Source organism: Dipteris shenzhenensis, chromosome 25 (genome assembly GCF_047967505.1).
Source record: "Dipteris shenzhenensis isolate YYH24624 ecotype China chromosome 25, Dip_SZ_1.0, whole genome shotgun sequence".
In the NCBI taxonomy this organism is placed as follows: Eukaryota; Viridiplantae; Streptophyta; class Polypodiopsida; order Gleicheniales; family Dipteridaceae; genus Dipteris; species Dipteris shenzhenensis.
Window position 1 is genome coordinate 41,542,670 of NC_141620.1, and position 11,892 is coordinate 41,554,561.

The following is an 11,892-nucleotide window of genomic DNA, read 5'->3' on the forward strand; positions in this document are numbered from 1 at the left end:
CTACAAGAAGTATACATCTTCAAGAGACACTATGTGCATGCGTCCTTGTGTATGGTCTACGAAGTTGGTTGAATTCGAATGTTTTTTGGACATGTTGTATCTATCAAGGCAATGTACCTTCATTTAAATGCATTAGCTGAATTCTGAAATGTGGATGATTTTTTGATGCCCCAGCTATGGTAAATCATGGTGGTGGGGCATTAGTTCAAATCAACCAAATGGTTGATTTGAGTGGACTACTTCAAGAAGATATGCATCTTCAAGAGAGCCTCTCAACCCTCTCTCAACACATCCTTGTACACTTCTATCCTCATGAGCTTTAAATAGATTGCATGGTCAATGTGAAAGGAATAGATACAAACCATGGAAGCTTTGGAATTCAAGAAATCTTTGAAGGCATCTGATATACATTTTCCCCCTCTTGAGATATGCACTTTGCATCCAGACTCACTGTCAACCACAGCCACAGATTGCTTAAAGAATTGAAAAACATTTTATTTTTCTTTTACTAAACAAAAACCTAAGAATCTAGAAAAATTATCTATGAAGATCACAAAATACAAATGTTCTTCCAAAGATGGTGTCCTCATGGGACCACACAGTGTATGATTTGTAATTTTCTTTTAGGTTTAATAGATCCATTTCTTTCAAGTCTAATAGATCCATTGCTTGGAAAGGCATTCCTATGCATCTTTTCCAAATGTCTAAAGAGGCCTTTCATATGAATCTTTTCCAAGGCTTGACCTCCCTTCTGCACATCAATAGACATGTTCTTTCTTGTCAATTCTCTCTCTATTCTTCTTGCAATAAGTCCCACCAGCTCTTGGAAACTAAGGGAAATTATACAATCGCTTATGAATAGATTTAGAAAAGTGTGAAAACACAAATAATATACTCTAGCAAAGATTCTAACGATGTGGACACAACGTGGCTTTCAAGTATCACTGCATCAATATTTAGAACCTATTCTCTACAATCATGGATCTCATTGCATGTGTGTGTGTGTGCGTACGTGCATGTGTGCGTACATGCATGCATGCATGTGTGCATGCGTGCATGTGTGTGTTAGGGAGGCGGGGGGGTAAGTGGTGTTAAAAGAATCATGGTTTAGAAACACTCCTTAGAGTTTGAAGGTGAGTGTACACATGGTTTTGATGAAGGGTCACGTGAAAGATCACGGGGGCCATCATTTAATGGTGTCACATGATGCCTATTGTACTTTGTGGTGGAGAAAACAAGCAAGTGTATGGAGGTGGATGTGCAAAGTGTGGTTGTATACTCAAATGGGTGGAACTCTTGGATCTATTTGAAGGAGCCTAAGAGAGAGTTGGAGGTGGATATGCACAAGTGTGTGGTTGTATACTCAAATGGGTGGAACTCTTGGATCTATTTGAAGGATCCCAAGAGAGTCCTTTGTAGGACTTAAATACAATTGGCCTTAACCTTTTGTATAGATCAAAGCTTCATCATCATCACGTGTGTTCTCTCTCTCCTCTATCTCTTCACCATGCTCAAGTCTTCTCTCTTATGCTTCCATAGTTCTCCACATTCTCTCTCTCTAGAGAGGTCATAGATCCTTTTGAAATCTTTACATGGTATCATGCTCTGGACAGCACATTCTTTTGAGAGTTGAGTGAGATTTTGTTCAAATGCTCTTGGACAGCATATTCTTTTGAGAGTTGAGTGAGAGTTTTGTTCAAGGTTGTCGTGAACGCTTGTTGAGTGTGTTGCTGAGTGAAGGTCCCTTTAGTCTTCAGCTAAGAAGAAGGCCTTGCATTTAAAGAAGCTTGGAAAGCTTCAAAGAGGGCGAATCTCAAACAGTCGCGAGATAGTGAAGAGAGCTTTCTTGACAACTTAAGAGCTTGCAGAGGACAACTGCACGTGAAGCTACTACTTGTGCGAACAAATAGTACCTGGACGTGTATACAATGAGCAACAAGAGATTTGAAGCACCCAACAACTCACACAGGTAGCTATTTAAGGTTCATTTAGGCTCCAAACTATGAACAAGAGCTTGAATGAGGAGAGCAGCATAAGGCAGCCGACCTACGTGACGGGTTAAAGTTCGGAGAAAACTCATGAACAGCTTGAGCGACCGTTTTGTGAAGCTGCAGAGAAGCATCTAAACAAATGCGACTAAGGCACACATTATGACAACGATATACGCCAAGCACAAGCAATAGCAAAGTAGCAAGCACACAAAAGAAGTGCCCTGAAGCATCCTAGAACAAGCGGAAATAGGCAACAAAGTTGTGCAGTAGCCAAGAAAAGCATTGACAAGCAAAGCATAACAAGGGAGAGCAAAGTCTAAGCTTTGCACAAGCGACTGTAGCAACATTACTTCGAATGAAATATCAAGAATCAAAGGAGCATCACAACAAGGAGAGAGAAATCGCAGAGAACCAACGTCAATTCAGGCCGTCTACTGGAAATCATACCTAGAGCTCACAGTTTTAGAAACTGTATGTTCCATCAGATTTAGAAGGTCCAAACCCCTTTCCTCCAACATTAAAACTTAGAATTGTGCAAATTCTGAGTGTCCAGAAATTTGTGAAGAGCGAGAGAGATATAAACTAGACCATTGATCCAGAATAGAGGAGATGTTGACATGTGGCAAGGAGGATCCTCTCTTTTTTCACCCCTCCAAAATATTTGCACTTTTGTACCAAAAGGGTAACCACATATATCAACTCTAATTGCACTTGTATTTTCATATTTCTTTGGGATAGTATGCTCATAAGCGCTCTTTGTATTTTTGGAGAAGACACTGCCCTTGACGATCCAATAAGTCAAGAGGTAAGGCTCATAAGCGCTCTTTGCATTTTTGGAGAAGGCGTTGCCCTTGACGATCCAATAAGTCAAGAGGTAAGATCCTCCTTCATTTATCATTGCCATCATTTGGAGGAATGCCCTCATTGTCCCATGGAGGAGGTTATTACATCTCATTACCGAAGGATGAGGTGTTGTTATCCTCATGAAATGGAAGTGTTGCTATCCTCAGTGGGAACTACGTGCAAAGTACACCATGGTGTGAGGGTGCCCAAGGGAGAAAACATATGGAGGAAATGGCATGACTATCTAAAGCATGTCATGCACAATTAAACAAGCAACTTCAAAGAGAAAAAACCACAAAATAATCAAGTACATCCTTTAAAACCATACTTGTAAAATTCCACCTTATACAGCATACGGAGAAAATGACATGACTATCTAAAGCATGTCATGCACAATTAAGCAAGCAACTTCAGAGAACAAAAACCACACAACCATCAAGTATGTCCTTTAGAACCATACTTTTAAAATTCCACCTTGTACATGCCTAAGATACAAAGGCCACAACCTTGTCATCTAGGAAAACATATATCCAGGTAGTCAATATAACTCTTCTCAAATGTTATATTGAGGGAGGGTGTTAAAAGAACCATGGTTTAGAAACACTCCCTAGAGTTTGAAGATGAGTGTACACATGGTTCTCATGAAGGGTCACATGAAAGGTCATGGGCCTCATTAATGGTGTCACATGGAGCATGCCTATTGTACTTTATGGTGGAGAAAACAAGCAAGTGTATCGAGGTGGATGTGCACAAGTGTGTGGTTCTATACCCAAATGGATGGAACTCTTGGCTCTATTTGAAGGAGCCCAAGAGATTCCTTTGTATCGACCGAAATACAATTGGCCTTAACTTTTTGTATAGATTCCTTTGTATGGAGTGAAATACAATTGGCCTTAACTTTTTGTATAGATCAAAGTTGCATCATCATGTGTGGTCCCTCTCTCCTCTATCTCTTCTCCATGCTCAAGTCTTCTCTCACATTCTCTCTTAGATGTTATTGATTTACCACAATCCCATTGAAACACATTTATGAGAGCAAGATTTCATGGCCATGTCAACAATTAAGACTCTGATATATTTGCATAAATGACTAATATTTTCCATGTAGTTATGTAGAAATATATATGAGAAAAGTCACCATGGGGACAATGCAATGGTTCTTAAAAGACAAGTGAGAGCCTAGCAAGTATAGAATGTGATGGCTTTACAGTGTTTTGCTCAGGGCCAAGCCTGTGATCAACTCTTCCGTGTCTTGAAATGGCTATGGACTAACCTTTTTGTAGAGCCAACACAATGTGACTTTCAAGTTTCGCCTCATCTATATTTACTAATTGTTCTCTAAGATCCCTAATCTCAATTGCATAATATGACATTGAATCCGTTCTACATCTTGACACTATCAACTTGTATTTTGAAGTAATGAACCATGGTCTCATTCCTTGTCTAAAACATGTTAAGGTGGTAGTGTGTGCTCGTAATTTAAGAAATGTTGGAAGTCATGAGTGGAGTAAGGAGCAAATGAGAGCATGGGTTGACAAGGGATTAGTGGATGTATGGGAGGATTAGTGTGCTTGGTGTGTGGGGTGGTTAAAAAAAGAGTGTAAAGGGGAGATTTCACGGGGTATACATAAAATAATAATTCATCGTTAGGGAACTCTGTGTGTGTGTGTGTGTGTGTGTGTGTGTGTGTGTGTGTGTGTGTGTGTGTGTGTGTGTGTGTGTGTGTGTGTGCGTGCGCGCATGCATGTGTGGGTCATTGTTTTCTTGGGTGTAGCCATTTTTTATGAGGTTCAAGGAATTTTCTACATACAGGTATCTTTCATGACCCATAACTTATGCATTGCTCAATGGAATTCGGTAAACTTTGTCTTCAAGTTGTAGTACACATTCCAAACATAAACATGAGACCAAAATTTTATTGAAGAAGGATTTGGAATGAGATCGTTAAAGCATTACAAATGCTATGTTGCATGTGATGCATGTGAAGCATGCATCCTAAAGACTATAGGATATAGCAATTTATTCAAAAACATCAAAATTTTATGATGTACATACATGCAACCAAGTAATCATTCAAAAGTAACTACATGAGCTTCTCCTCAACCCCAAGGGCACACCGAAATGAGAACATTAGGTATGGGTTAACGGGCCTCCAATGTTGTGCTAAAGTGATGCACACCGATTTGAGGGCACACTCCCTAACGTTTTTTTGATTTGTTGAGAACCATTTTTGGAATCCAAACTAGTGGTACTACTGCATGGTGGTGTTAAAACATTAATAGTTGTTGATATTGGTATCTAGATTTGCCCTAAAATGGAAGAAGTTGAAAATGTGCAATTTGTGCATGTACAAAGATCTTCTTATAAATCCAACACTATTTACAATTTTGAATTATTTCTTTTACCATGCACTTGCCTGCTATATGGATCATAAGCATGCCAAAGTTTATTGCAAATATACGGCACCAAACCCAATAGCGTGTTCTTTGGCCTATTTCTATTTTGAAGCATTTTGGCCACATTGCACTTGTTTGGGATATCCAATTCTCCTGACGTGTATTGTCGGAGGGGAAAAACCGACGGCTAAAGATTTTACTACTCCTAAATTTTAAATTTTCACACCTCTTACCCATCAAATCTTGGAATATTAAGTACTTGCAACCTACCCCTGCCCTACAACATGCACGCACCTCAATGTGACCTTGTGCAGACTTTGGTTTGGCATTATCTTCTTTAGGGTAAGTTGTCTTCTATTCTTTGCTCACCTCACAATCTAGCTTCTCTAGGTCTATTCTAGACTAATCATGGCCATGGCGTCAATAGCAAGAGAAGTAAACAGATTCTTTGAGACAAGAAGATGAAAAAGTCTAGTCAAGGCACGAAGAACAGATTGTGGGTCAAGGAATGCAATGGCACAATATTGAAACGACAACAGAAAACAAGTTTGCAACATATCCGAAGGGAGAAACAACGAGAAGAAATAAGAATCCTTGCATATCAATAGCAGCAGCAACATCAGAAAGTAGTTGCAGATGCGATCATTGCCATCAGAGCAAAGAACACGAGTTGTGGTGTCACAATTAGTGGGAGCATTTGAGGCAACAACATCAGGCCATTTAGGTGAATACTAGTCTTGAGTCTTCACAAGCGTTACCTGTGCCCTAAAGTTCATAGAGTAAGAACCCTACCAGCACCTCGAGAGATGTACGCCCAAGAGGCGATGCTCTCTAACCTGAGAAATGGTCTACATAAAGTGAAATGGGTGCACATCTTAGATCAACTAGCTACAAAGAGGGCAACATTAGCTACGTTGGTGTCGAGCCTGAAAATAAAGGAGAAATGGCTTGGGCACACAATGTCAAAGATGTCAATCAGAAGGACCAACATGGCTCCAGTGGTTGATCATAGAGCAAAAGCAATGCACAATCATCCCGATCCAAGAAGTCTGTGGGCTTCAACAAAACACAAGAAAAGAAGAGATAGCCTAAGTGTGGAAGTCATCGCTAGAGTGATGGCATTTTGGCATGAAAATATGAGAGTTTCTCCAAATAGAAAGGACATCTGTAAAAACCAGGCATGATGCAAAGTGTTTGACGATCACATCATACACATGCTTGATACAACGTAGGTCAGTGGTGCCTAAACTAGCTTGGTGGTTGTTTATGATTGAGCTTTGGGATAGTTTACTTGTTTCATTTCTTAAACTAGGCTTGGACTTAATGTGATTATCCTAAACCAACCCGGTGGTTGGAACATCATGCAACCGTGGCTAGTTCTCAACTCAAACACCAATTATGTGATTTCCTGAACTAGCGTGGTTGAACAGACATTAGTTGTTGACCAGCTTGATGGCATGTTTGAGCAAAAATACTAAACCAGCCCCATGGTTGGTTCAACTGAATCACCAATTATGTGATTGTCCTGAACCAGTGTGGTTGAACAGACATTAGTTGTTGACCAACCCGGTGGTTAAAATTACTGTGTTTCTTAGTATTAAATTAGTTGAATTCAATTTCCTACTATTTGGGTCATATACCACTTAATTTCTACACCAGGATGGCTTGGACTTAATGTGATTGTCCTAAACCATCTCGGTGCTGGTTCAAGACATACAGTAGTTACTGATTGAAATGGTGATTGAAATTATGAAATTCAAAAATGAAAAGCAATATATTGTTATTTTCTAATTATGGAATTCAAAAATGAAAAGCAATATACTTGTTCTTGTCTAATATGTGAAGTTGAGACCCCATCATGCTCAACTAGCCCAGCGGTTGAAATTATAACCGTGTCCTAAACTAGCTCGGTGGGGTAAAAATTGTGACTGTCCTAAACCAGCCCGGTAGTTGCAATTGTGGTTGTCCTAAACATATCCTAAACCAGCCCAATGGCTATCTTAAACGTGTCCTAAACCAGCCCAATGGTTGAAATTGTGACTGTGTCCTAAACTAGCCCGGTGATTGAAATTGTGATTGTCCTAGACCAGCTCGGTAGTTGAACTTGTAACTGCTGTCCTAAACTAGCACAGTGGTTGAAATTGTTTTGTTTCACTAGTAGCTTGATTAGTTCAATTATTAGATTCATTATATGTGACTATATTAAACCAACCCGAGGGTTGAAATTATTTTTCTTTCCCATAGGTTGATTACTTTAATTAGACTGTGTTTTTGCACATATTGTGTTTTGTAGTTTTTTATAGTGTTTTAGTAGTGCACAAAGGGGGCTCATTGTATTGTTGTTTTATGTAAAAGAAGGTTCACTATACTATTGTTGTTTCATGTAAAAGAGGGCTCATTGTATTGTTGTTCCATGTAAAAGGGGGCTCACTATGCTATTGTTGCCACATGTTGGGTTAGCAGATGGAGTTGTATCTCAAGTTTATGCATTAGAATCCTAACATTTCAATTGGGCGGAGAAGCTTTGAGCATTGTAAGCCATGGTACATCAGGAAACTCAAAGACAAGAACGTTTGTTGTTACAAAACACACATAGACTTTGACTCACCGACAAGCTATGAATGACTCAAGATCTGGAGCATTGCTCCATGGGGATTGATGCCCATGTCTCCCCAATGATTGAATGCATAGCCTATAGGCCACCTGGATCCTCATCATGCATTGCAAGGGAGACCAGGTTTTGTAGCCTAACGTCTCAATGGGAGCCAGTGGTTTGTCCAAAGGGAGACGATGAGTGGCACTACATTGAATGCCTTTGTGACACATGCAAGCATTGTAGTCTAAAGCTGAAGAAGAAGACATTTCATGTCAGTCCAAATGAAAAGAGGGAAGATCACCATGTTGCTAAGGAGGAGATTTGAAAATGTCAATGTTGAAGGATTCGATAAAAAGAGATGGCTACTATCATATAAAAGAACTTAGCCAAGGGAGCTTAGAGGTCATGTGGTTCAATCCATCCCAAAATATGTGCTTCACAATTTCATGGCCAACTGGCAGGATAAGCAGTTCAAGACGTGTCTTGCCAATTCTCCCCATGACACTATTGGCTCTATCATAGATTTCGCTAAAAATTATTCATTTCAAGAACAAGATGAAATTCAAAGTGCTCACTAGTACAACAAGTAGATAACAATTCTTGTGCATATCACGAATAGTCATTTGATTCTTCTAGGACTAATGCCAATTTGCTTTTGCCGACTCATAGGAGTCCAAGTCAGTGCAACGCACATACCATTTCTACATTTCATATGATAGGGAACATGACAGCTTATTTGTGCAGCATGCTTTTCTACTACATTGGGAATGGATGAAAAAACAAAATCCCCAAGTAGAAAATATAAAACAACATTGAATGTCGTCATATGGTGTTGCCTCTCAATTTAAATCAGCTCGTGGATTCTACTTTGTCTCAAGGTTTAAATCCCTAACTGGTCTAGGCATGATGTGGAATTTCTTTGGGTCTAGCCATGGCAAGGGTGAACATGATGCATGTGGTGCTTTTATTAAGCAAGGTCTATTTAAACACCAATTAACATGCCCTCAAGAAAATCTCAATGATGCCCATGATGCTATAACATGGGTTACAGCAAACCTCTCCACTCGCGTGCATTCAACATTCAGTAAACAAAGCCTTAAGAATAGTGTAGTACATAGAGTGTTCCATGAAGTGAAAGTGGATGACGTGCAATGGGGAGAAGCCGGCACGATTGTAAGAAAATTAAAGGATTTTGTGGTCTGCACAACATATGGGGCTTTTCAAACAAGCACTTGATAAAACAAGAAAACTTTCTTGCTTTTGCAGTGCATGCATCATTGGGGAGCATGACAATTGTGAGAACATTACAACTATGAAGATATGGGAGCAAGTTCAAGTTTTTCCTTTATGTTCAGATGGACTGACAAATAATGGAGGGACAAACAATGACCCTCCATAGTTTGGGGAGAGTTTTGATGACCTCACTAACTGTTTGGAAGAGGGGGATAGCTTTGCAGTTGTCATCGCTGCCTCTAGAGAGCACGAGGAAGATGACCCATACTTTGCATTGCAGTGCACAAAACCTAAGCACAAGGTTGAGGAAGCATTTAAGGATGATTGGGGAACAACCTATGAGAAGTGGGATGTAGTAGTTTGAGCTTTTTGGTATAAAAAAACATCCAAGAGAGGCCACAATTACAAACTGTTACATAAGCATCCTTAAAATTTTGTGTACTCTCATCTAGTAAGATCTATTGAGTTCCATATGCAATCTATGCCACAACAAAAGAAGGGCAAGAGTGTCTTCAAATTAGATTTATACATGCATGAGCACATCTTGGAGTAGTGTATGAGGACAACTAAGATAGTACTAAAAAATGTAATTGTTTTTGTAAATCCCAAACGATGAATCCCACGCTTGCTTTTAGTATATCCCAAACAACCACCGCAATGGTTTTATTAAATCCCATAACTAATCCACAAATCTTAAACGAATGAATTGTATGTTATTCATCTTATAATAATAGAAGCAAACCATTGTGTTGGTGGCAATCAATATCCTAGCGTGCAACAAACCACCACGTTGGTGACAACTTATCTAGCGCTACCGCCATGCTATCCTAAAATTTGTTGCAAAGTGCTATACTCAATCCCCTTTAGGCTGATTATCTTTAACTATCAGATTTTAGCCATCGGACTACTTAAGACATTAGAGTAGTCCTATTTCATAGCTTCATCCACCTCTTGTATTAAGCAGTCGTGTATTAAATTGAGATCCATCAGAGTTTACTTTGGTCGACTAAAATAAGATCGGTTCGCACAGACCTGGGATAATTCGTATATGCTCACAAAATATTACACTCACATATGATTGACACTAAATAAACCAACTGTCTTTCTAGAGACATTAAGTATTACCAAGGAAGAACGTTGATACAAAATTAGGTATTATGAGCACCATAAATCATGAATGATGGTAGTCCGAGAAGTCCACAATTCCAAGAAATGCCTGCAAGATTTTTACTAAAACAAAAATACAGTGACATTTTGAGGCTCAAGGAAATTCCAAAATCCCAACTATCTTATCAACCTCTCTGTAGCAAGCATCTCCCAACTCTTTAGGCTAGTTTGATGCATTATCATAGACCTCATTACACACTCGAACCACTAACTACTTGCTTGCCTCTTGTGACTAGTATGCCCATAGTAACTCGTCCTTTCGCTTGGAGTCCTCTTCATCCTAGTCTTGGTGCTCTATAAAAATTCATGTTGCCATCATGTCTTGCTAAAAGAAATCTACATCAGGAGCTTGACAAGTACCTTAAAGGAGTAGGAAAAATGATAGCCAGGGAAATTAATATTCACCATCTTTGTCAACTCCAAGTCATACAGCCAATTGCAAAGCATTTCCTCCTTGTAGCTATTATCCTCCCTCTTCTCTGGGTCTAGTTCTACACGGAGGTCATCCAAGAGTGTTCTCAGGTAGAACGTGAGCATTCCAAATTCTTTTGGGTATGCCATAGATTTGCAATACTTGGAATAGTCCACAAAGTTTTGGGGCTAGATTTTAGAATGGGCTCTTAGTTGTGTCTGCATTGCACTTAAATAGGGAGAGAGTTCATTAATCTCAGCCTTCTCATTCTTCTTTCATACAACCTGACATGTCCACCTCTCACGACTGAGGTGGGCATTCTTCTCTATCACAGTGTGTTGGAACTCTAGCAAAGATATGCAAAGATAATGTGCAAGCAATGACTTCCATACACGGAAGTTACATAAAGAATCACAAATACATGGGGGGATGTCACAAGAATCTATGTGAAGTCCAAAACAAATGAATTGTAAATGAATCCTAAATTCTAAACGAATGAATTGTATAACATTCATATTCATATAATTATAATAATAGAAGCAAATCACCATGCTAGTGGTGGCAGTTAATATCCTAGTGTGCAAGAGACTTCATTGAGCCCGGCCTTCTCATTCTTCTTTCATATGACCTAACATGTCCGCCTCTCATCATTTGGCACTTATATAGAAAGAGAGTTCATTGAGCCCGATCTTCTCATTCTTCCTTCATATGACCTAACATTTCCACCTCTCATCATTTGGCTGAGGTAGATAGTCTTCTCTATCGGCGTGTTGGAACTCTGGCAAAGATATGCAAAGATAACATGCGATCAATGACTTCCATACATGGAAGTTACAAAAAGAATCACAAATACATGGGGTGATATCACAAATACATGGGGTGATGTCATAAGAATTTATGTGAACTCCTAAATGAATGAATTATAAATGAATGCTAAATCCTAAATGAATGAATTGTATGACATTCATATTCATATTGTAATAATAGAAGCAAACTACCATGCTGGTGGCAGTTAATATCCTAGTGTGCAACCAACCACCACACTGGCGACCACGTATCCTATATTAAAGGAGTGGTCATCCCCTAAAAAATACCCGAGTAATGTATATCCAAGATTTACTCTTATACCATTTGAATTGGTTTCACTCAGAATGGAAAGGTGGTTCTGAGATTGAAGTCGAAACCAAAAAAAGACAGGTGAAAACAAAAGGCAGAGTAGCCAAAGCTCCAAGAGATCAAGTGTGCCATCTTTAA